This window comes from Triturus cristatus, chromosome 2_2, assembly GCF_964204655.1.
Source record: "Triturus cristatus chromosome 2_2, aTriCri1.1, whole genome shotgun sequence".
Lineage (NCBI taxonomy): Eukaryota > Metazoa > Chordata > Amphibia > Caudata > Salamandridae > Triturus > Triturus cristatus.
The window spans coordinates 1,196,905,582-1,196,931,984 of NC_140582.1; the positions used below are offsets into that span (position 1 = coordinate 1,196,905,582).

The 26,403-nt window shown below is 43.9% G+C and overlaps 1 pseudogene across 1 annotated transcript in view; it reads right to left on the reverse strand.

Annotated features, from left to right (window-relative positions):
- The window catches only part of LOC146863378 (uncharacterized), a 40,970-nt pseudogene extending 21,274 nt beyond the window's left edge, over positions 1 to 19,696 (reverse strand). The window contains exon 1 of the transcript XR_014978603.1: positions 18,871 to 19,696. The product of XR_014978603.1 is annotated as an uncharacterized LOC146863378 (transcript). The remainder of the gene's footprint in view (positions 1 to 18,870) is intronic.
- Positions 19,697 to 26,403: the final 6,707 nt, after the last annotated feature.

Consider the following 26,403-nt stretch of genomic DNA (forward strand, 5'->3'; position numbering starts at 1 on the left):
TAAATAAAACACTCATTTGATGGTGTCTACAATGGTTCTATTGAGAACTGAATTCATGACAGATTAACAAGATAACCACTGGCTTTGTAAATGATTCCAAACAGGATTTGATTGAAAGTAAAACTATTCCTTATGGATACCCTGGGCACTTGGTATGGAAGTAATGGCTGAAATCTAAGTGAAAATGGCAGTGGTGGTAAAGGTAATGCTACTTCACAAATAGGTCATGTTATGGGTGGTGGTTTTGGTATTGGTGGGGATAGTGGAATTATGATGCTGGTTGTGGTGACGGCAACGGTGGTGGTAATGATTACAGTGGAGGTGGTAAGGGCAACGGTGGGAAGAGTTGTGGTAATTGTGGCAGAAATGCTTTTTTCATATCTTCTTGACTTTTCTTTATCTTATTAGTTGAGGTTTCAGGGGACTATTTCGTTGAAATTAATGAAGCCTTCCACCTTCTCACCCAACCCACACACCAATTGTCTGTACCAATAAAAGTTTTGAGTAATGCTAATATTAGGGTTCTAACAGGTTTTTCAAAAGAGAAGTTGGTAACAGGACCTCCAGGGGGGGTTTTAGACATTGCCACTATGGAGCAGATGTGAGCGGGAAGGTCAGACGGAGATATTACAGGTGTTGGGAGGCTGGGGCTAGGAGCATGGTAGAAGGCTCCACAGCAACTTCAAAAGTGTCAACAAATAGCAGTTACACAGATCCTTAACTAATGCTTTTGAAATGGATTAATGAACATCACTGCAATACTTGAAATATTAAATACGATGACAGGAAAAGACAAATGTCAAAAAGAAAATACCTTTTTAAAAAAAAAAAAAACTCCTAGGATGATATATTCCCTAGCCTCTTCTTCCCAAAGTACATTAAAAGTTTGGAGCAGACTGCTTGTTGGGCAAATCAAAGAATGTAAGTGTAAGGTCTGCTAAAGAACTACTTAATGGAGCGATCATGGTTGTGTCTGTGAAGGGCAATCCACCAACAAGGTAGGGATGGGGAGGGGAGGGGACACATTTTGGAGACTGCACTGGGATAGCTACTGATCTTTGTGATAGACACTGAATTAAACCTCTCAAACTTGGGGATGTACTGTCACTCTCACCGGCTGTTCCAATAAACTATTTGTATCAGTCCGACCCCTAACAATAAGATTAGGGATGTAGATGAGGTTTCGACTAGTCCTACTTGTTGGGTACCTCCTTCCATCAAGTAAACCTCTAGCTCCTATAGTCTTATAGGAAAGATAGGAAAGCTTAAAAACCCCAGAGGGAACAACAAGATTTTTGATCCTTTATCCCTTAATGTGCATGTCTATATCATTAACCAGGTTGCATTGGCAACCTTTTCAATTGTTATAATCACACAACCCCCTTCAATGCTTTGAGGTACTCCCACAGGGTTCTCTTTGAGACTTTTGTAAATCCTAATGACACTGGCATTAGGGTGAACACTCATTTAACCAACAGAAGTCTTTTAGGCTGAAGGAAAAGAAAGTTTTGAAGTCACCCTTCCTTATAGGGATTACATTTGTTAACAAAACACTGTAGATTGCCCAATGCCTGGGTTTCAATTCCAATTCAGGCTGGTCTTACAAGGGGGTAGTTGCAAAAATATAATTCTTGCTTAACCCAAAACAGTGAAAAACAGGATGCAGAGGTGTTTCGAATGCCATTCTACTTTGCCTGATGTAAGGGATACTTCTCCAGTAACTATGATGCACGAAAATAAATACATAAAAGGGGACACAGGTCTTCTTTAGAAGGTAGCCGCAGGAGAAAAACTCAAAAAGGGAAAACCTACTTTGACAATCCTTGATGTTCTCGATTAACAGTGAAGTCTGAGTTTATGAAAAGCATCAAGGTGCCAATCTCCTGACATCCGTAAGGAGAAAGGAACTGAGCTGTACCAGAGCAGAGTCTAAATGATGCAGGAAGCAAATGGAACAAGCTTCTAGGGGAATAGAAATGAGGGACAAAAATAGATCGAAACTGAGGTGACTATCAAAATGAAAAATCAGAGAACAAAACGCATTGGGATGAACATGGCCTTTCCAACCACTGCCTTTTATATGTCAAGAGGAAAAGCAGACATCATAAGAAGAAACAAACATATTGAATTTAATCTTATTTCTGTCTCGGAGCTCCCTCATTACACATATTTGCTTATTATGCTCATCGGGGGTCTAAGGCTTCGCATATTCATAAATGTGCAATTGCTACTTTTTTTCGTATGTCAGTTCTTCATAGTACAATATTGTTTATTATGCTTTGATAGTGCGCTTTGAGTAAATAAAGTGTGAAATTTAGAGAAAGCACAGTGGCTTTTTGCAAGTGAGTTCTCACACTCTCATTCCCACATCGCATCATGAATCAAGAAGATTTGAGTATTTGCCTAACATCCATTATCCCCAGCCTAATTGAGGAATATGTGTGGGCCACGGCCTGTCTGTTACTTCTGCTTAGTAGAATACGTTGGCATTGCCTGAGCTTATCAAAACATATAATTTCGGATTTAGTACACATTTTATTGTCTGACCACCATCTAGGAAAGCACACTTTATACGGCTGAGTATCAACACTTCTCAGGAAACCATGGAATCCACTCTACTTCAAAGAAAAAGTACAGAAACAACATACTGCTTGTATTGTGGACTTCCACATGTTCCACTTCTCTCGTGATCCACGGTAAACCACTCCAAGTCACTGAACAGGTAAATATGAAGGAGTGCCATGGGTGCTAATCATGGCGTTCAGGCATAGTCTGGTAATATGCGTGCAAGAATCTTATTTTTCTCCTGTCTAATTTGTATTTAATTGAGTTATTGAGGCCACTCTTGGCAAGAATTTGACAAGAACCTAGGATGGAGCACTAGTTTTCTTAACTCTAGATGAATCTCTGACCCGGGGTGTGGCAAGACCCTCAAAGTGCAACAAATCTCTATCCAGATCCTGTTTTTTGCATTCAAAATTTCAACCTTCCTTTTGCCAACATTGGTAGATTTCATCATATAGTAGTACCAAATTGGCCTTTCAACCATTCATAACTTTTGTTAGAGCTTCCCTCATACTTACAGGGATGTTAACTATAAAAATCAAAAATTGATCTGCTGGTTACTTGATTGAGTACTCCAAGTTTCTTAATATACTTGCTGAATTTTTGTCTTAAGCAACTACTCTCTGATCATGTATAAGACAATGTTTCTCTTTTTACCCTACTCTTGACAAAAGGTTTTTATATCTAATCCCTGAGGTCATTCTTTTGCTTTGAAGTCATTATGAGTTATACCCACTTACTAGGGCCAACACGGGTTGAAGCGAGAATGAGTACATGTTGAGCTAGTGCACAAATAGTATTAATTGAAAGAAATCTAATTCTGTAAATTGAAATTACTCAGGTTCACGTTGTCAAAAGAAAAAGACAAACATTTTGTTCAGAATTCACAGTAAATACTAATAAATCAATAGTAAATTGAAGCACAATAGGGAGTGGTAAATGATGTGCCATAGGAGGACATGCATCCATCCTAACGTCAATGGATATTACATGTCCGATAAGCATGGTATTAATGATATGTGAGCAATCAGCCAATTGTCATAAATAAACTTTGTTATCAGAGTTTGTTTCCAAACCAGTTAGCAGCAATAATCAGAGTATACGGACAACAGCCTTGTGAAAAGAAATATTTTGATGATTTCTGAAGTCAAACGTTTGGCTGGGTGATAGAAGTTTGTGATTAGTAGAAGTGTTTGCATAAAACAGTAAAAGCAATGCAACTACATACTTAAGAACATACAAAGTTTAACTATATACACGGATATTCCTTAGCAGTTAAGCAATAGTTCATGTGGTCATTGCACATGGATGAAGAAGTAGGGTGCACCGCTACACTTGATAGATAGCTTATAACATTAAATTAATAGCTTATGTGGTTTGATACTACTGGAGATGGACGGAGTGATGCACACATGGCTCAAGTGACATCTAACAACAAAAGCATGTTAATTTATCGTTATGGGTTATCCACCATGTGCATTGATAATAGTAATCCCCTTAGCAGGAGAATTGCAGCTGCTCCTCTCCATCTTGTAAAACCAAGACACAACACAAGCAAGTAGCACTGACATGGGGTTTGCTCCCTTATGCTGCATGTATATATGTGGCAAACATCATCTGACAAGATGCCAATGAGCCATCAACATCAAAGATGTTGGTTTTCTCTTTTGGCAGCGTAAGAATTGGAGCTATAAGTTGCAAATGGTATGAGCTCATCACAATTAATTAGTCTTTGTAGTAAAGTAGGATCTGCTTTCATGGCTACCTCCTCTTTTTGCCTGGTGCAAGTGTGTTTTGACAGTAGTTTTTTGTGATCCTGCTTATCAGGACCTCAGCATTTGTGCTCTCTCTTCCAAAATGGCTTTGGCAAGTACTTTTGTAACTCCACAATTGGCTACTGGTGTAGCGTTATCAGTCCCTAGTATATGGTACGAAGACACTGTCTTGCTTTACACTCCCTAATAAAAGAAATTCAGCACTCCCAGCGGAAGCACTCTGTAAAGCAAGAAAGCAATTGGAAAGGGGGCTTCACACTCACCAAACAAGGCACATCAAAAGACAGTTTTCAGAATAAAGCGTGTGCTTTTAATAGTGCAACACTCTCTAACAGAAAGGCTTTCCCAGATGTTGAATGAATCAGGTAAAACAACATGAATATGTAAATATACTTATATATATGTGCAAGCAAATATTAAGGAAACACTCACAAAATAATCAAATGCATGGGATAAAACCCAAGCAGATAATTATGGTAAAGCACATGCATATAATAAACAAAGTCAAATAATAATGAAACTTTCAAAAGTGAAAAGCAAGGCGGCAAAACCTAAGCAGATAATAATAATTGAACATTAACAAATAAAATTCAAGGTAGTACAACACAAGCAAATAATAAATGAATGGGCATACTGACCCAAAACACATGTAAAGATAAGTATATATCTATACATTTATCTCAATACCAATGATCAGAGAAAATACCTAACCAGCTGCAATATCTTCATCCATACCCACCCAAGACTGAGGGTCCCCAGATTAACAGTCCTAGGGTCAAGAGACTCCTCAAGCCGGGAAATGCAGCACTGAGAAGATGTGCCCACCTCTCAGGAGAGATCCTGGTTTTCGAGCCAAGAACCCCCAGTTCTTATAATAACATCAATGCACGAGACGTTTTGAAAAGACACCCTCTACGTCACGGAAACTTACTGGTGCTGGCCAGGCTCCTGCAAGCATTCCAAAGCAAAGGATTCCTCACACATTCTCCTCGTACTCCCACATTACATGGTCCAGCTCCTTACCTTAGTTAAACTCTAGAAAGTAGAAAACTTCTCAAAGAGTAGAAAAACACTCTCAAAGAGGAAAACAATTCTGCTCACAAATGACCTGAATAACCATGAGTAACCTGGGGTCTGCCTGTGTATGCAGAACTCGAGCCAGACAGAGTCAGAATTCAAGATGGAGTTAGAACATGCTAAAGTCAAAAGGTTAAAACTTAATTTCCCAATGTACAACATAATGCACATTTGTGCACCACTGCCTACAGCACTAAACTCGGAGACAGAGAAGTACCTTCCACACATTTCTCTCTCATGTTTACAAACACACATCCCACACGTTCTGTTCCAAGCAAGGCTGTTTTGCTCTGTGCAGAGGAAAAAGTAAACACTCCTACTTTAAAGCTATAAAGAGACATGAAATGAAATCACAAGTAAAAATGCAGGTGCACAAATAATTATGTCGTATATTCAAGATAGAGTAAGTTAAAACACACAGAGTCAATTAAAACACTGGTAGTCATCACATGATCCCCATCAATATGAGTGCATCTAACAGTACAGGTACCCAGGGCATAGGTGCACCAGGGGTCTCTCATGGGCTGCAGCATGTATTGTGCCACCCATGGGAGTCCACTTAAACGTAAACTACAGGCCTGGCAGTGCAGCCTGTGTGAGGTGGAGCTTGTGACTCTCACAACAAATATAAGTCGGATGTCACAGCACTTAAAACCTATAAGTTACCCCCGTGGTAGGCCCTTCAGTCCGGAGGGCAGGGTTCTTGGTTAAAAGTGTGAGGGTGCTCCTGCATGAGCAAGACACCCCTACAAACTCCGGAGTCTATTCTCCAGGCTTTGTAAGTAAGGTCAGCCATTTTAAGACACATAGTGGACATCAGTCAGTACGAGATGGCTAACTATATAATGGATGTGCCAAACCTGGTATTGTTTGGTATCAAACATGTTAGAATCATACCCCAACACTGATTTAGGTGTGATCCCATGTACTGGGGGGCCTCTTAGGGGAGTCCCCTGTACTCCCAGTTAAGCCTTTGAGGGTCTGCCAGCAAGCTAATGCTGCTGCCAACCAAAGACACTGTTTTACCCTCCTGCTGCTGAGCTGAGCTCGAGCAGGGGAAGGTAGAACAATAGGTTTCATGTCACAGGGTGGTGTGACCACCTCCCAGACAGGACTTGGTGTACTGGGCTGGGAGCGCCACTGTATTAAAGAGCACATTTGGTGCCCTCCTTGCATCTCTGGTCTGAGCCAGTTCAGGAACCCTTGGTTCCTGCTCTGGCGCAAAAATGGACAAAGGACAGGGGAGTATCCTCCCCTCTGTCCAGCCCCTCCTCTGGGAGGGATCCAGCCTCCCCCCACCCGAGTTGTTTCAATCCTTTCCTTGAGTATTTAAGGGCTCCCCATGGGTCGGTCCTCAGATTTGTCTTGGAACAAAACTCACCTCTGAAACCACAACACTCTTTAACCGTCTGGACACTTCGACTTCATCGGACTCCGACTCAAACAGAGACTCCATCAAGGAAGACTCCTGCTGCTCCTGGTCTCGCTGTTCTTCTAGTCTTCTACCTAGTCCGTTTCTGTGCTTCACTCAGGTTCTCCGGAAGACCTGTAGGCATCAAGGACATCAGAAGAAATCTCTCTTGAAGTGGAGTCACTGCTCTGCATCTGCAGTCTCTACAACAAAGCTGACTGGTCTGCTGCTCCTGTCGTCCTACGAACTTCCAGAGGCCCAGCACCACAGGTGCTTTGCAGGGCCCTGACCTGTCTTCTCTACAATTTGGAGGACAGTATCCCTTGTTGGAGCCGCTGGGACCAACCCTCTGTGCACCTCGTCGACTTGCTGTTGTGAAAGCTTGTTGGCTCTGCACTCCAGAGATCTTCAAGCTACAAGAAGCTCCAGCCTCCAGCACCTCATCCCTGACAGATCAGTGCCCTCACTCCATCCCTTGCACCATGGCCCTCCATATTTGGTGAACTGCTTAGGGGCCTCTTGAAATTCATGTGCCTTTGGTCTGTGAGTTTTCTTGAGGGTCGTCTCCTGCTATGGTGGACTCCCCTGCTTGCTAGGGGTCTGCCCTGACTCTCCTGCACCTGGTGAGTCCCTTGGACCTTGCTAGTCCCAAAGATTGCATCTTGTCTTCTTCCACGCCAGTTGTGGCTACCAAGGCTTGTTGGTGTTCCCACCGAACACCAACCCCCAAGACACCGATATCTGACAGGGGACTGCTCATATATGGTTCCTGGTCTTCCTCTGCATCGCCTTGTCCCCACAGCTGCAGTCACAAGGTCCTCGTCAACTTTCCTGAGATCCCACGCAAGAGTGAGCATTGTGGATCGGTGCCTCCTGGTCACCTCCGAGTGACACAGACTCTGTACCCTCAGCTTGCAGGTTCATCTTCAAGAATCCACCCTTGGATTCCACTAGACATCTTCAGAGTATTATCCAGAAGCCTTTCTTCCCGAAGCTTCTATTGTCCATTGCGGAACAAATAATTCAAGAAGACAGATTCAAGAATTTGGGCAAATCACAAGAATGATACTGGGAGAATGAACATCACACTTGTAACTATTACAGTCAGACAGAATGTGAAATTACCAAGGATACCACAGTACAAGGTAGCTCCAGATGGTCTAAAGGGGTTGCAGGATATAGTAACAGACTTACTAAAGGAAGGGATTATGAAAGAAGTAACCGCCAGTCCTTGCAACAGTCCAATTTTATAAGTCTTGAAAAGAGGGGATGAGAATACTGATGAAAAGCGTTACAGATTTATAGTTGATCTCAGAGAAATTAACACGATTGTAGTGCCACAGTTCCTGGTGGTCCATAATGTAGTATCAATATTGCCAATATTGTCACCAGAAATGGCATACTTTTCAGCGGTAGATTTAAAGAATGCTTTATTCTCAATACCAGTAGATGAGGGTAGCATGTATCTGTTCTCCTTCTCTGTAAACCTGATGGACTTACTGTTTCACACACATTCCTCAAGGGTTCACAGAGAGCCCTAGTGTCTACAATCAGGCCTTGAAAAGAGAACTAGATACATTCGATTTGTCACCCAATTCTGTGTTAATTCAGTACACTGACGATTTGCTAAATGCCAGTACCTCTCAGGAACAATGACCACTGACTCCGTCAATTTGTTGAATTTTCCTAGCTGAACGTGGTCACAAGGTTTTCCCAGAGAAAATACAATTTGTTCAATAGGAAGTGTCATATTTGGGACACATCCTGTCGAAAGGGCAGAGCCAATTGGATGATAAGAGCATTAAATTGATTCTACAGACGCCAGTGCCACGTACCCAAAAAGATGTGTGAGCCTTCCTAGGCATGGCTAGCTATTGCCGACACTGGATTGCTACTTTTTCTTTGTTTTCAAAACCTTTTTTGGCCCTGGCCCACAAGGACACACCCGAACCCCTTAATTGGTTGCCAGAACATGAACAAAGCTTCCTTGCCATTCAACAAGCTCTCTGCTCCTGCTTTGGGCCTACCAGACTGTTCTAAGTCTTTCGAACTTTATGTTCATGAATCTGACGGGTGTGCTCTTGAGGTCCTCTGCCAACAGTACAGTGACCACAAAAGACCATGCGCATATTTCTCCGACACCTTGGATACTGTAGCCAAGGCTTTACCTTCCTGTATACGTTCGGTTGCAGCAAATGTTTCATCACTACAATGTGCAAAAAGCATAATAATGAGACATGAAGTTGATATGTATGTTCCACAAGCTGTCGAGCTAATACTAAACAAGACACGTACTCAGCACCTCACAAATGCCAGGCTCACGCAGTATGAGATCTGCTTATTTGCAGCACATGCAACACTTCATAAATGTACTGTTTTAAACACTGCCACCCTGTTCCCAATGATGATTTAGTGGACTCAAACCATGATTGTATTTTGTTAACTGAGGAACAAACAAAAGGTAGAATAGATATGACTGATACACCCTATGCAAATGCAGAAGGACAATTGTGGGTGGATGGGTCCTGCCTGAGAACAGAGGAAGGCTATACATCAGCAGCCTATGCAATTGTAACACATAACACTGTAGTTGAGTCCTGTAAGATGCCCGAGTTGTCCGCTCAAGCAGCAGAACTTGTGGCACTGACACAAGCTGGTGAACAGATAGTCAATAAGCCTTCAATGTGGCACATTCCCTTGGGAGGCTCTGGAAGGAAAGAGAATGTATTACATCACAAGGAACAAAAATACAGCATGGTGTATTTATCACTAAATTACTTAATTCCTTGGCACTCCCAAATAAATTGGCCATAGTTAAATTCAGTGCTCCCAATAAAGTGACAGATACAGTAGGCCAGGGAAATGCATTTGCAGATGCAACAGCAAAACAGACAGTACGAAGTTGTTCAGCACTAACAGTAACAGCCCAAGAACTGCCTAAAAAGGGAATTCACTGGATCTAACAACTGAAGGTATGAGGCTAACGCAACAAGGAGCAACAGCGGAAGAACAGGTGAGCTGGTCAAAGAATGGGTCATTTGTTCAAGGGTGCTGGATGAAAGAGAAATACATGTTACCAGATAGAATGGTCTACTCCATGTGTTTGGCCATGCATGGCCCGGCCCACAAATGCAGGGATGCCATAATAAATTGCATGGACAAATTCTGGGTGAACAAAAACATAAGAAAAATAGCACAGGAGATATGTCAAACATGTATGGTATGTGCGCAGCACAATGTGGGTAAGACTGCTACAGTACCCCAGGGCCCCTTTGAAAAACCAACAATGCCATTTGAACCCCTGCAAATTGACTATGTGGAAATGCCACCTACCAACAAGTATAGGTATATCCTGGCGGTGGTGTGTATGTACTCAAAAGGGATAAGAGCCATATCCAGTAAAAACAAATGATGCCATCTCCACAGCCAAGTGTCTAATAAAAGAGCTAATTCCACGGTTTGGTGTCCCAAAAACAATATGGTCAGACAATGGCAGCCACTTCTGCAAAGAAAATAATAAAGTTGACATACAAGGCTTTGGGAATACAGCAGAAACTACACTGTGCCTATCATCCAGAGGCCGCTGCTCCAGTGGAAAGGAAAAATGGCATTTTGAAGAATAAAATAGCAAAGGTGTGTGCTGACACACCACTGACTTGGATGGATGCCTTGCCAATTGTCCTAATGAGCTTGAGGAGCAAACCAGATGCCAAGACCAAACTCAGTGCACATGAAATAGTCACTGGGCTGCCAATGGTTGCGTGGGGAGTGCCAGACGAAAATGCTCTGCCTATGATGACCAATGAATTGTTGAATGATTACTGCATGTCACTTACGCACACTCTTGCTTCCATCAACCAGCAGGTGAAGGGGACCCTTCCAAAACCACTGCAAATTGAAGGGTGCAAGTATAAGCCAGGAGACTGGGTGCTGATCAAATCATTCCAAAGGTCTAACTGTCTCTAAGCTCGCTGGAAGGGTCCGGAGCAAGTCCTGCTAGCAACACAGACTGCAGTAAAGTGCACCAACCACAAATCCTGGATCCACGCCAGACATATCAAGAGGGCACCCCCTGAGATGGCGTCCAGCAAAGACCCAGGTCAGCAGCACATGCCAACACCAGAACTGATCAAAGAAGAAATAAGATACAATTTAAGATCCACAAAGAAGAACGAGATGAAATGTCAGTAACTCCGGTCATTGATCTCCTAGAGGAAATAGAGTATTACCGCTAGATATTATCGTAACCGATATTTTGACACCAATACTTAACTTCGAGACTTGTAGTGGGATAAACAACGAAGACGCACTTACTTACCTTCAGGGAGTATTTGATCAGCTAGAATATCAACTGATGCGAGAGTTAAGCATCATAGCATTACAAGAAGCTTTGGATAGAATACTTTCAGATGGAGAAAATTCAACTAGGGTATATTTCATGCACTACTATCAGGGTTATTAGCTCATTCGCATAAAAGAAAAGTGTAGGAACATTCATCAGGGAGCAATTAGTCTACAGAACGCTGTGTAGCAAAGAGTGTGCCTTTGCAGCATTTGGGGTGAGGTACAGTGGATACTCCCGCAATATAAGTGTGGCAACATTAGCGGTTGATGTACATAACCAAAAGGGTCGTCTCTTACAAAAATGACATGAATATGTTTGGGAGGTAAGTATCATGGGGTCCTCAAAGCACCTCTGATATATTAAAAAGTAACTGCTCCAAGTATATTGTGTATTATACCCTCACCTTATATGTGTTTATGCTTTTAGTGTGTTTAGTTTTTATTATTGTGCAGATTTACAGTAATAATTCACAACATAGTGTCATTATGAGGACTACATTTAATTGAAAAATGGATAAAAGATACATAGGTATGCATAAGGAATATACAACTATAAAAATGGAGAAGAGAAAATTATACAAGTCTAAAATGTGCTTACCTGGGGTCATATTATGCCTATAATTGCTAGTATTAATCACTGTGTATCTATTGGATTGGATTGTCCCACCGCCAACACCTCCGACTACCATAACCGCATACACTTTGTCACCTGAGGAAATTGTCCACAGGGAGGAAAAGCATCACAATTCCTTTGTGACTTTGCTGCATCATACCAATAGGTATTAATAAGGGGAGATTGCTGGATATGTTTGCAATTCCCAGCTTATGTAAACCAATGATTACCCTTGGTTCACGTTCTTTTCCCTTTCAGAGCATCCGGTTATGCTCTATATATAACAATAGTAAAGATAGAGATAATAGGCGTTTTGCAAAAAATAAGAAGAGGGACCGCTGATGCAGGGACACCTACGGAGCAGTCAGCAGGAGTATTATATAACAAATATATAGCAGATATTCTGACAGTGGGGAAGTGCAACATTTCCACTTTCTGGTATCTTCACTTCCCCTTTCCTATATAAAAATATGAGTACAAGGTTAGTAGGCCCATCAAAACGAGTTAACAAGGACATACCATTTTAAAAATAATAAATAAATAAAAAAACACAACCCAATAGGGAGTATTTGTATTAAACCTAATGGTACCCATCAGGTGGGCCGTAGTACAAATTTTGTAATACGAAATTCGATATGACTGCTGAAAATGATAACATTCCATTTATATAGGTGACTCAATTTATTTTATTTGTGGAGAAAAAGCATATACTTAGCTTCCAACAAATTGGAATGGTTGTTGTCACCTGGGTTTTGTATTACCTGCTAAAACAATAAAAGACATAAAAGATATACAAAGCGAGCTACAAAGACATGCAACACGTAAAGGCAAAAGAAGTGCAGACCAAAGAGATACAGCAGCAGAAATAGGTGATATATTTAAAGGGGTGTTACCATGGATTGGTCCACCTATTAACTCCATTAATATACGTAGATTATCGCGATTACTGGAAGCAACAATAAATGAAACATCAGGTATACTAGAGAACATTACAGTAGAACTTAAGGCCATGAGATTAGTTTCCCTACAAAATAGGATTGTTCTTGATATGATGCTGGCAGAGAAGGGAGGAGTCTGTACAATAATAGGTGCTTCGTGTTGTGCCTATATCCCCGACTCCTCTGTTACTGTTAGGGAAGCAATAAAAAGACTGCATAATATAAGTATAGAGGCACAGAGGGATTGTGGCACATGGGATATAGGAGGTTCATTCTGGGATTTGTTGAGCGCACAGGGTTGGAAAATAGGAATGGTGTTCATAAAAATATTCCTATTAATAATAGGCTGTTGTTTATTAATTAAATTGCCTGCCGATATGCGGTCAACTATTGGGACATCTGGCAAAATTCCCTGCGATGGTATCAAAACAAGCAGATTGAATACTGATGCAAACAGTAATTATTGAATTGATGCAAATAAACATTTCTGACAATGAAAGCAATGATGAAATTATTTTAAACTAAGGTTCAAAGAGTCGTCTGTGAAAGATGAAAAATTAATTAGCTCCTTTAGTGAATGGATAGATTAAATTGAACTATAGTTTTACATTAATTTCTGTGTTTTACCTGCTTAGAAATAATATGTGCTCACTTGTCAGGTACAGCGCCATGTTACACAAATGGTTACAATAAACTGTCTGAAATTCAGCAAGAAGCAAATGGATTGAAAATGTACTGTCTACGTGCCAGTCGCTGGACCTTGCTCAATTCTGAGAAATTGCTCCCTAACCTTCACCCATGTACAAAAACCAGTTCAGCGAGTTGATTCTTAGAAATAGCTCTCTGAACTGGAACATGTCAATCTGCTCTGTTTCTGCTGGGATAAAAAACATCTGACCAAAAACATCTTCTTCAAGTCCCCAGGGTTAAGAGGGCGCGGGCCGGTGGGCGAAGATATTCGGTCAACATAGCTATTCTGTGGAACAGACTTCCCCTGAGTTTGCGCTCAGAGACGTGCATCTTACGGTTCCGGAAATTTCTCAAAACTTACCTTTTCCCTGCCTGACGCTGCTGATTTATCTGCTTTGTATGGTTGTCACCCTGGACAAGCGCTGGGATGCCCGAGGGTAACTATGCGCTATATAAATCTCTTATTCATTCATTCATTCATTCATAAAGTGTTTATGTATGGGAAATATCATGTGAGGAAATTGTGTGTAGAGAGCAGAGAGAAAAAGCATTTGCTGACTAGATCAAACAGTGCTTGTTTGACAAAAACAAGCTAACCGACTCAAACTCTACATCAGGAGGCAGTAGCGTAGGCAATTGGCTAATATTAGCATGATCATGAGCGTCACGTATAAAGCAAATGTACACGTAGACATATTTGTGAAATGCTCACACCATTGTGCTAATGTTAATGATTAACAAGTCTGAAGGTTCTACAACTGTATATAAGGGCTGATTTTTCTCCCTGTAATCCCGATCTCTCTGCAGTCTTGTATGCGAGCTGTCTTAACTGCAGTTCTCAGCAGCAACAAAAGCTGCAATTCTTCAAGCCTTGTGGGTGCCCATTCTTTTGTTTACTCTTACAGATTTCTGCTTTTACACTGGCCTGTAGATAATTAACTTAGTCAAGCAGAGAAATTCAAGGCCCCAAACTCATTCAACGCAGAATCAGGAAAATACTGCAATATCCAAAGCACATGAGGGAGTGCAAATATGCTCAAATTATCATTACATTTGCACACTTGACATTTTTTTAAATTAATTAAACAGACTTTAAAAACATTTCTCTTGGTTCAATCAGTGAGAAGTTGCTTCTTAAACACAGGTTTAGCTACAAAAGTGAATATTGAAAAGCACTAGACTCCTACTATAGACAAACAAATGGATATATATTTCTTTTTTGATACCCAATAATATTAAGAAGCCTGCACAGATCATGATCAATGTATGAAAGATGCAATCTACTCAGGCAGTAGTCTCACTCGCTAAGCTGGCTGATGAGTACAAATGCTTGTGCACACATTGTCACGTGTAACCTGACCAGAACGTTTTACCCCAACTTCGCAGCAGTGGACCTTATTTTAAAAGACAGGCACTAGTGGTTAACACTTACAGTCTGTTTACAGGAGCTTATATTAGTAAGGCTAACCTCAAAGCAGAGATCTAAAAACCAGGTGATCCACACAAACTAGAACATTGTTAAAGCAGATCAGTAGCCACTTCCTCTCAGCAGTTCTACAATATTAAAACATTGCTGTTTTCCGAGCAAATATTCCATCTTGAGGGTCATGGACCAATTATTATGTGATTGCATGAACCTTGTGATTGCTGTGGACATGGAGAAAAACACACATTGCATTAATCCTTTGTTTTCACATGCATAATCCGGTTTCTGACATATCCATCTTTTCAGGAAGGATTGCTTACTAAACACTATATGCAGCTCTTGGACTTACCTCAGAGAAGAACCATCACCTATGAGGTGAGAAGGGGCCAGTGAGAGATGGGGTATAGCCCAGGACACTGTATGCCAGTCCGCTTATAGACTACCTAGTGTAAAAACCTCATTATGTACAGTGCTCTGTTGCTCTACAAGTCATATGCACTTGCATTACAAACATACCTAAAGGTCACAAACTCACTTACAGTAAAGACATCCCTACAGAGAAGTGATTTTAGAGATATAATGCAGCGTAGGGATTACATTATTCATTGAAGGATCTGCTGTACCTGAATTGTTCGGTCAACAGTATGCGCGTGTTGGCTTTCAGGCTTCTTGTCAGTTGCTAAGACACAAACTACTTCCTAAAGCAGTTCAGTGCATTGCAATGGAGCAACGTGTGATTTGAAAGAAGATCTTTCTGTTAGTGAGAGCCAATACTGGAGTCCAATCGCAGAACGGACTTAGTTGTAAAGTTTCTTTTGAAACAGCGGGCAGACTGCATGGTTTTGAACCCTCTGGAATTTTTTGAGAGATATTTTAGATACCGTAAGAAACTAGGAAGGTTACCAGGATCCTCTTCAAGCTTGAGATGGAACTGTGTGCTATCCACATACATGTTATAACTTATCTTGTTAAAGATTTAGAGCCTGGATCTAATCGGCCCGTTCAATTCTGACACATGTGCAAAGCCCTGTTGAGCAGGAGTAAAGATTCCAACATGTGGTCACTTTATTACATCCAATAAATACCAGGTGTAATATAGTCTGCATTCCCTAATACAATTAGGCTGGTCAAACTTAATGGAATTTAACATAGGAAAATAGCCCAGTAGTTACTGAGACGTGCAGATTTAGTTGCAGTTTCCACCAAAATCCTGTTATTCCCCATTCCCAAATAATTGTTGTAATAACTGTTGTGATGGTTATGCTCAAAACATGAGCCCTGTGCTCACTGTGCCACAGGATATCACCAACAAGACCTAGATATGTTGAAACCAGTCTGGGGTTGCTTGCTTTCCTCTCTGGAGGGGACCAGAGGTTCCATTTCCGGCTAGACTGTACCTAATGGAGCAGGGCTGAGACTGATTTGCGCATGGTAGCTTTCTGTTTAGAGTGGGATAGTGGGTGAAAACGATGGTCTAGAATGTGTTTCCTAGCAATAGCCAGTGACTGAGATTAATTCAAGTATTTCTTGATTTTATGAGACAAAGGAAGGCAGTAGGACAATAGGACAGTCGCACTAGTATTTATCCATATTAGTTTATTAGTTAGACCCAGACACTCAACTGTTTGTGATTCTATCGCCAACTAATCACTATACAAAACCACTTAGCACATACAGGGCAGGAGTGTTTATTATCCACACATGTTATCATTGATCACAACATTAATCTTTTTGAGAAACTTCACATTTTCATCATTGAGGATGCCCACAATCATAATTAATATAGATGAAATACATAAATTGTCTAACCCGTAATTACAGAAAACATGAATTCAGCCCAGCCAACGCATTTTGTCCTAAACAGACTTCATCAAGGTTGTAAGTAAATGCTCAAAACCAGATGTATCATCTCTAGTTAGGCTTTGCGTTGTAATTGAGTGGATCCCAGACAATAGAATATTTAATGGCTCATCTTGTATACTATGTTCAACCCCAATTTATTTATTTCAACCCTCCATCTTTATCATCAGAAATTAATTTATTGTGATCAATTATATTGATCTTCCATGGATCCAAAGCAACAGCTACCATCCACCGGGTTCAGAGAGTCAAGTATTTCTTGCATCACCTTGGTGTTTGTTGTAATAAATGCCCTAAATAAGAATGGTGTGCCGAGACATAGGTCCCATGGTCACGGGTGCCATGGGTCTACATCTATAGCTCACAAATTAATACCACAGTAGGATGAAATTGTTTGCGGTTGCTTGTGCCTGTCTGGAGGAAGCGGACCTGCCTGTTCGGGCTGGACTGCTCCTGTTGGAGCAGAACCATGATTTGCGTTTGACAGGTTTTCATCTAGAGTTACAAGGTTGGAGAAAAATGATGACTTGGAACCTGGCCTTGAGCTATTGCCAGTGGTAGATATTAACTCAAGAATTCCTTGCATCGACTGGTTTGTTTCAGTATTTACAAGTACGTTCGGATTATGGTGCAATAAATATTAAAATACTTGTGTTTACCACACTCAAATACTGACCCCAGTGGTATTTGATTTTATTGGAAGTGATAAATTCCCCATGCCCCTTTCTGGCCTTACTAGACCCATGATGATTTGGTAAGAGAATATCTTTGTCGAAATGTTAGACATCCCAATATGAAAGGTACTTATTCAAGTTTCTACATTACCAGTTTTGGGGTCCATTCATTGAGGAGGCGCTTGGCATTCAAAGGCTTTCTGGTGGATGGCAGAATAGTCAACATTATGAAGTTGTCTGACTTGCCTTCATATTCACCTTTTTCGCTTCAAGCTGGTGAATGGGTGGCTTTTATGAAAGTCAGCAAGAAATAGTACAATAAATGATTTTAAAGGATATAGAGGAGAGGATTATCCCACCCCCTACTTTGTTGTGGAAAGCCGTTTGTCAAAATTTACCCTGATGTGTCTGAAGTGGAGCTTGCTTTATGTATATGTGATCAATGTATCTGATGAGGTTTGATGTTAGCATAAAGAGGTTGGAATATTGTGCAGTTTACATTATTTTTCCATTAGGGAATTACTTGATATAGATGCCTGTATGATTTACCAGGAAGAGTGTTGGTGGTTACAGGCAGCTGTGCTATTCTTTTTGATTTTTTCTTATGTTGACCAGGTTGTGAAACAAAATAAGAATGGCAGCATGCATGGACAGACAAACCTGGGAGTACAGCTATGACACGAAGAAAGGATAAGGAAGGGGACAACTGGATCCTGATAGGATTATTAGGTGCTGTTCGACATGGGAGAGGAGTTGTTTTTTTGTAATGCATATGTTTCTTTTTATATTTCTAATGTACATTATTATTTGAAATATTATCTTATATTCAGTAACGTCTGCTGTGTGTTCTATTACTTCACTGCTGGTTAGGGTACCAACAATGAAAGCATAATCCTTGACTTTGAGACATTTACAGATTTTCAATTTTTATTTCAGGAGTTAGGAACAAAACATTTTGATATACAGACTAAAAAAGGCACATGCAGTGTAAGTTACTAGACGACCTCTTCATTATCTTCCTATTGCTGACAGAATATTTCTAGTTCATCTATGTGAATTTCAAAAGTCAGCTTGAAATTACTCATGCAAAGATTTTCAAGGGGATTACCACATGTACTCTGCTACAGTACTCAGAAACGTTCGCAAAGCCCACCTCTCAATTTCCCCTTTACACTTTTCTCTTAGGGTTTAAGACTAACTGTCAACTACATTGAGTCGGATAAATATTGAAATGATATCCAGTTCACAGGCTGCTACTACACTGGGGTTTTTACATAAACAGCATCATTATGGTTCTAGGCCAGCACATTTTGGTAAACAGCGCCAAGAAGCCTCTAAACATAGGGCACAGTCTAGAAATGCAATCAGTCAGTAAGGTTCAAGGTGACCACTATGAGGTTGCTAAAGTTGTGGCCATATAGAAGCTCGGTCCTCAGGTGTCCTATCCTAGATGTATTTACAGTAGCACAGCAATGCAGAGCATGATATCATACTCACGTAAATATGGAATTTAAGGGAGCTGTACTCTTCTTGTTGTCGTAGACTTGCTCTGTCACCACCTCAGGAACAGTGGAGAGGATCCTCCCGAAGTCTGGCTGGAAATCTAAGGCCACGATGCGCTTTACAGTTTTGTCCCGTATGAAGGCCATGAATCTGTAGGAGTATCCGATCCCGAGATTTTGGGCTCTAGAAATCCAGTTATCTTGGGCATGGGAGGGCGGAGGTGCAGAGTAGATTTTCCCGTCATCTTTGGAGACACACCAAAGTTTGCCATCAGGACTAAAAGACATAAAGTGGCTTAAACCACTCCACTTTCTCCCAAGGCCGATGATCTGGCTCGAATCAATCCACCTTTCATCTACGCTGGTTGGAGGACATTTCTTACTGCATGCAGGATACCTTGAGGATCAAAGAAGAGGGCACAAAATTGGTCCCATCTTCAAGTACCAATTTTGGTAGCTTGTATGTACAACCAGGGCACATTCTTATTGTTTGGAGGAGGTCCGGAATAGAGCTCACCTTTATGCGTAGTTGCATAGAGCGTGCCATTCGGGTGGAAGAACAGGAACTTGAATTTATCCCAGTCTGCTTTTCCTACACACTTTGCGATATCTTGTATCCAGTTCTTTGGTGGATTTGAAGGTATGGGTCCCATATATAGCCGTGTTCCTTGTACCACATATAGGTGCCCGTCGGGGGAGAAGACAACATGCGTAGGGTTATCCAGTATGCCCAAATTAAGAGCTCTTGCATTGTGATTGTCAAGGTAAGCTGCTGGAGGTAAGCCCGCTTTACAGATATTCCCATTCACAGCAAACAACATCACATCTGAAAATCAATTAAAAAAATGTTATTGCCTCTATTCTTACAAACAAAATCTGACAAACATGCCCTTGATAATATTCGACTGCTATGGAGAATCCTTGTGATATAAGTATACCTACATCAATCGGGTTACCTTATACTCAGAGTACTGAGGTCTGAGAGGAAACAAAAGAACGTGAATTCCTTGCTAAAATTAAAAATATATTAGTTTGTTTAGTCAACTCAAGTACAATATTACAGTCAATAAGGTAAATTATATGGAGCACCTCCAGACTCCAGATTGCAATGGATCTTGGAGCAAATGCAACTAAGAAAAACTCTTTGGGCCATATGTATCAAACAAGTTTGCATTCGCCAACGGTACAAATCATTATATTTGACCTTTTGCAAATGCAAAATAGCCTTTCTGAATGTATGAAAGGCATTCACAGCCCAAAATTACAGAATCACAACATTTGCTATTCCCTTAAATTGCAATACCAAATTACGACCCACAAATTGGGAGTTGCAATTAGGTCATCACAAATTCAATGTAGGAATCCTTGCAAAATGGCGATTTTGCATGTGCAATTTACCACCAACTCAAATCAGGTGGTAATCAGGTGCAACCTATATAAACAGACTGAGAGTGCATCAGAATTTCCACAATGGCTTTACTCTACGTCATGGCGAGGAGGATGACAATCCTGGCAGGTTTGCAGAGGACGAGGAGACAAGAGCGCATTTTCAAAAGGCACATAACATTGTTCGGCCAGATTGAGGAGGAAAAGTAGATTAAATTCTGCAATGATATCAGACTTAATAGCTGAACTGCACCCACAGCTGCAGCGTCACACTCGCAGAAGCAATGCTATTCCCACCACTGTGCAGATGTTATGTTCCCTGCACCTCTTAGCCTCAAAAAGCTACCAGGGGGCACGAGCGGCAACAGGAGGTGTCCCAAAGTGCACTGTCACTCATTTTTAATGCATTTCTGGTTCCAATGCTCCTGAAAGTCAATACATCAGATTTCCTGACACACCACAGGACTTGCAGCTCAGAAAATTGAAATTTTACCAGATAACACAATTCCCACACGTCATTGGCTGCATTGCTGGGACACAGGTTGCAATTTTTCCTCCCGATGAAAATAAGTAGATCTTCAGAAATAGGAAATGTAGCCATTCATTTAACATACAAGTGATATGCAATGTCTCAAATATCATAACTGATATAGTGGCCAGATTCCCTGGTAGTACACACAATTTCTTTATTTTTCGCCATAGTGGACTCTACACATGGCTAAATGGTGGTGAATTTGGAGGAGGATATCGAATAGGTAAATCTCTTAAATAGAACAGAAGCAGTAACTCATGACAGTGAATCATTGTTTGCTCGTGTCATTGTAGGAGACAGCGCATATACTGTGCACTCATTCATCCTCACCCCATATCTGAATCCTTCCACTCCAAGTGAGCACTGTTACAACGCAGCACATAAAAACACATATGTTCTGTGATAGAGAGGACCTCTGGCCTGCTAAATAGTCGCTTCAGATGCCTACACAAGAGTGGCAGTGCACTACAGTACAGTCTTGAAACCAGCAGTAAAATTGTGGCTACATGTGCCATGCTGCACAACATAGCTACAACAAGAGGCATAACGCTGGACCTGTATGATCCAGATTCAGATGATGACGATGAGCCATGTCCACCCCATCAACCAGCAGATGGTTCAAGGGCAGCAGAAGGCAAACCAAGACGTGCCGACATAACACGCAATTTTTTCTAAAGTAAGAAATGAAGAAACAATGCATTTCATGATCTTGCTGCTAATTTTCATATTTACTAACTTAACTTCAGGTTTTAAATATGTCATCACCAACAAATTAAAAAATAAGTTTTGCCATAAGGCACAATTTGTGCATAATCAAATGTGTCACTACAAACAGGACACATGTTTTGTAATGTCCCAAAACAACAAGCAAAGATACATGTCCATATCACTTTTTCCTTTCACGCACCCCACTAGGCCGTTCTGTGGGCTCTGTACTATCTCTTGGTGAGGCCTCTGAAGCTGCACTATATCTCAAACTACGATGTCTATTTTCCATCACAGGGGCAGTGACACTACTGAGTCTGGATAGCTCCTCTCCGTCCCTTACACATAAATCAGTGTTTTCTGCGGGGCATGGCCAACTGCCGACCATGCAAAAACAACAGTTGATGGACAGAATGCAGAACAATGTCATACATTCACCCCAGTACAGAGATCTGGGCCTAAATCCATCGTTTTGTTGCTCACCATGCCACCCCAGTTTAGACCTGGCCATATGCAAATCAGTCTTGACCCTGTACCTCATGGGAACAGTCCAGCCCGAATTGCCAAGCCAGGTCCTCCCTGGACCGGAAACACGTATCCTAGGACCGGTCTGAAGAGGGGTGAAACCCCGAAACCGGTCCTAGGATGCTTGATTCCAGTCCTGGGAAGACATGGCTTGGCAGTTCGGGCTGGACTGTTCCCATGAGGCACAGGATCAAGACTGATTTGCATATGGCCATGTCTGAACTGGGGTGGCGTGGTGAGCAAAATAATGATGGATTAAACCCAGATCTGTGACTGGGGTGAATGCTTTGTCAATGTGCAACATTCCGTCCATCATCTTGTATGTTTTGCAACTGCCGAGCATGGCAGACGCCCGGTGAGCGAGCTCCGTGCCCGGACCCGTGTAATCCTGCCGTAATCCTGCCGGATCGGACTCCACTGGCCATTAAACCCCCTGTTGCACACCCTACCACATACCTGAGGGGCACTTGCAGTCAAATCCGGTGCCGGGACCCGGCTGCTCTGGTCGGAGATGTGGCCAGGGAGCGGTGCGTAAGCTGCATAAACGGCGGCTTGCCCTGGAGGAGAGTTGAGAGCTGGGCTGGTGTCCACGAGGGTGCCATGGACGAGGGCTGAACATCCTAGCGTGGCCTGCCCCTATTCATCCCCTTGCGACCATACGGAGGCACTGAGGAGGCATGTTTGCAGAGGCGGGCGGGCGGCCTGTGATCGGCCGTTGCCGGGGTTCGCTATGGACCCGGCCCTGTATAGGACGGTGTGTGCCGCGGCTTGTGGCGGCGCTTGTGATGAGCGGCGGTTGTGCCCACTGCGGCACGCTCTGTAAGGCTGCCCGGGGGGGGGTTGCGCAGCGGCCCGCCCCTTTGAGGGCGGCCGCCTTAGTGCCACAGGAAGGCACAGGGGTGGGAGGTCGTGTCCCTGGGTTTGGCCAAGGGAGACCCCAGACAGGTAGCTGCTTCCGGCGGGGAGGAGCAAAGGGGGGTACATATGCTGTCCCCGCCTCCTCCTCGCCCTCTTGTCCGCTCGTTCGCCTTGAAGGGCTTGCGTCGTCTCGTCGCTGGTGTCTCCGGGCCTGGTCGTGACTCGCGCGCCTTGGCGGGGCTCGTCGTCCATCGTTTGCTGGCGAGGTGCCACGGGGTGGCCCGCTGGTCTGGCTGGTGCGCCTCTTCTGTGTGCGGTGAGTCGTGGAGTTTGTGGCTCGGAGGTTGGGTTGTTGGTGTGGTCGTCTCGCATGCACTGCCCCTGCAGGGGAATTTGGTGGCGGGGTGTAGCAGTTCAGCACGGGCTGCGTATCTTCCGCGACAATTGCCGGGCCTCGCATTGACGTCAGATAGTTCGTGTGATTCTTTGTCCTTCTGGAGAGCGAGCGGGATGTTGTGTAGTTGAGGTTTTGACTTCCGTGAGGTTCGTGCAGAGGGTTGGTGTGCCTGCTGCAAGGAGCGTGTGCCAAGAGGATTGCGGAGTGGGTGGGGTGTAGGTGGGTCAGCTGGTGGCTAATTTCAAAAGAGGCATCCTTTTGTTACTTGCAACTTGAAGCTGTACGGCCTACCAGTGGGGATGTCCTGGGATGTCCGCACTTATCTCCGGGGATGGGCGCCCCCCGTATGTTACGTTGTGCTGATGTCGGCTGAAATAGGCTTTCACTTGTCTCACCGGACTTTGTCGGTGCCGATCATGGAGGCCTCGCGGCCTCTACGCGCCATGCACAATTCAGGTTCTCGTCCCCAGCGTTGTTTGTCCAACCAACCGCGTGAATCTTGTGGGGCCCGCAGGGGCAGTGCTTTGGTGCAGGGCCCCTCCAAGGGCGCACCATTGCCCCTTTCATGGAAGGTAGTGGGGCCCCCTTCATTCTGGTTCCTGGTTTCTGTGGTCCGGGAGGCGGACTCCTTCTCGCCGAATATTCTAGGGAGTGATGCCATGGGATTACGGTATAACACCGGACCTGGCTCGCACAATTGCACAGGTGCTTGTACGCTGTGAGTTTGTTTGGTTACACAGGTGAAATACCCAGTGACGCTTCGATTGCGTGTGGGAGCAATATCCGGGGGTTTTCGAGCCTCGGGGACGCTTTCACATCCTGTGATTCTGGGCGAATCAGTTGGTCCTTTCCTCCCCTACGAGCTAGTGTGCGTCATTTATGACGGGGAAATGGGTGTTTTGGACGGTAATTTGGAGCGCGTGCATGCTGGGGGACTCACGCAGCCACGGAAGTTGCCGATTCTGGTGCAGGATACCGGGGGTTCGGGCCTCGGGGACGCGTTCCCATCCTGTGATTCTGGGCGATTCACTTGGTCTTTTCCTCCCCTAAGAGCTAATGTGCTTCATTTATGACCGGGGAAATGGGTGTTTTTAACGGTAATTTTGTGCTCGCGGGACCTGCTCTCACGGGACTTGCTGCATGCCGTGGGACGATGGAGCGGGCAACCCGTTTTAAAACTAGACCCGGGCTGTTTCCCGGGTTCGACAGAGACGATGGGCTGCATCGTCCTCCTTCTGTGTATGTGGAATTTTGCTTTGGAATGGTTGCGTGCGCCTTGATGCCCGAGATGTGGCGGGTGCGGGCCTCTGGCCCAGCCTGGGCGTGGTCCCAGGCCTGACGGCATTCCACCAGACTCGTTGGTTGGGTGTATTGTTTCTTTGTCGATGTGGGTGCGTTGGGGCCTGTCTGGCGCGAGTTGGCTGGCGCGTGGTCGCTTCGCCAGTTTGCGACATGTGGAATTTCACCCCCCCTCCTGACTTTCTTTGGCCGTCGCGTCCGGGGCGTTTTCACGCACGCGGGGGGTTTTGTTTGGGCGCGCGCGCCATCCCCGCTCGCCAGCGGGGACCCGGAGCTCCTGTCAGTTCGCATGGGTGTATTTATCTGAACGGGCTCGTCAACGGCCTCGAGCCAGTGCGTTGCTTTGGGAAGGGAATTTGCTCAAGTGGTGGAGCGCTCGCTTAGCATGCGAGAGGTGGCGGGATCGGTGCCCGCATTGTCCTACCTTCTTTGTTGCATCAGCGAGGGAGCGGATGTGGTCTGGGGAACCGGGGGACAAACTCGAGCTTGCTGATAATGCCGAACAGCCTATATTCTGCGCAATCCTTTAGCTCCATTTCCAAAAAAAAAAAAAAAAAAAAAAAAAAAAAAGTGTTGTCATTGCCCGGCGGGGTTTCTCCCCTCCCCCAGTCTCGTGGTGTGATAGGCCTTGCGTCTTTAAGGCAGATTGCGTGAGGCGGCTTGTACTGCATGCATGGGACAGTGCTGCTCTTCAGGGATGGGGCGCTAGCTTCAAAGGTGTCTTCAACTGCCGCTTGTCTCGCCCTGGTTGTCTGGCGTCGGATTCATCGCTGTGCATCAGACATCGTCGCGTTGGTGGGTGCCGGCTTGGTTTTCTTGGTGAGTCCCCCCGCAATTTTTGCCACTCTGCCAGTTTGCGCAAGTTCAATTGACCCCCTTTCCGCCCCTTGGGGCACGCCATCCAGCAAGCTGAAGCCGCGTGTCGTTTTCATGGCGGTGGGGGCACAGTAGGCGTGAGGGTGTAGGTCGAAGACAGTGGGGGGAATCTTCCGGGAATGTCGGTGACTTCACCGATCATAGGTGCGGGGTGTCGCTTTCATTAGGAGTTCGGAGAGAAAGGGGACGCGTTGTGGGAGCATAGCGTGATGCCTATGGCGTTGTATGGGGTGTAGCACTGAAATCTATGGCGATTTTAGTGCAGACAAGAAGGGTGTCGAAACAAAACAGCTTTTGATGCTTGCATTTAGTGACCTTGATGTGTGGGTGCGATCGGCGCTTGTGTGCCGCAGGAGGTAGTGTACAGCAAAGCTTTTGTAATAGAGGCATTACGTAATTAGTTGCAACTGATTTCCCTTGCAACTTCGTTCATATAACGAATTACTCCAATGGTTTAGCGCACGGCATGGAAGTCTCGCCGCTGGGGTATGGTATTCAGTCCCCTATTGGGTCAGGCACGCTTAACGTCACGGGGTAGCACCAGCCCTGTAGGCGGGGGTAGCGGTATTGGCGGCACGGATTGCTGGCATGGTGCGATCAATGAGGTGTGTGTGTGTGCTATCCGCGCGGAAGTACCCTGGGAGGATTTATTTCAACGGTTTCGTGCCCAGCTAATTGAGGCCGCTCCAGCAGGCGTGTGCAGCGATTTAGATTGTAGGCATACTGAGGACGCCCCCACAGATGGTGGTCCGCGGCAATGGCAGTCAGTTTTGGTTTTCAGGCAGTTACACGGCCATGGGGCCACGCTGAAATGAATCCGCTTTAGTATAAGGGGGGGGAGTATGCAATTAGAACTTCCGGCATTAGGAGGCCGCTCCCATAGGTGGGTACGACAGGCATGGGGCACGGTCGGGGCTAAGGTTGGCTCCACCGTCGGCCTAGTAACTGAG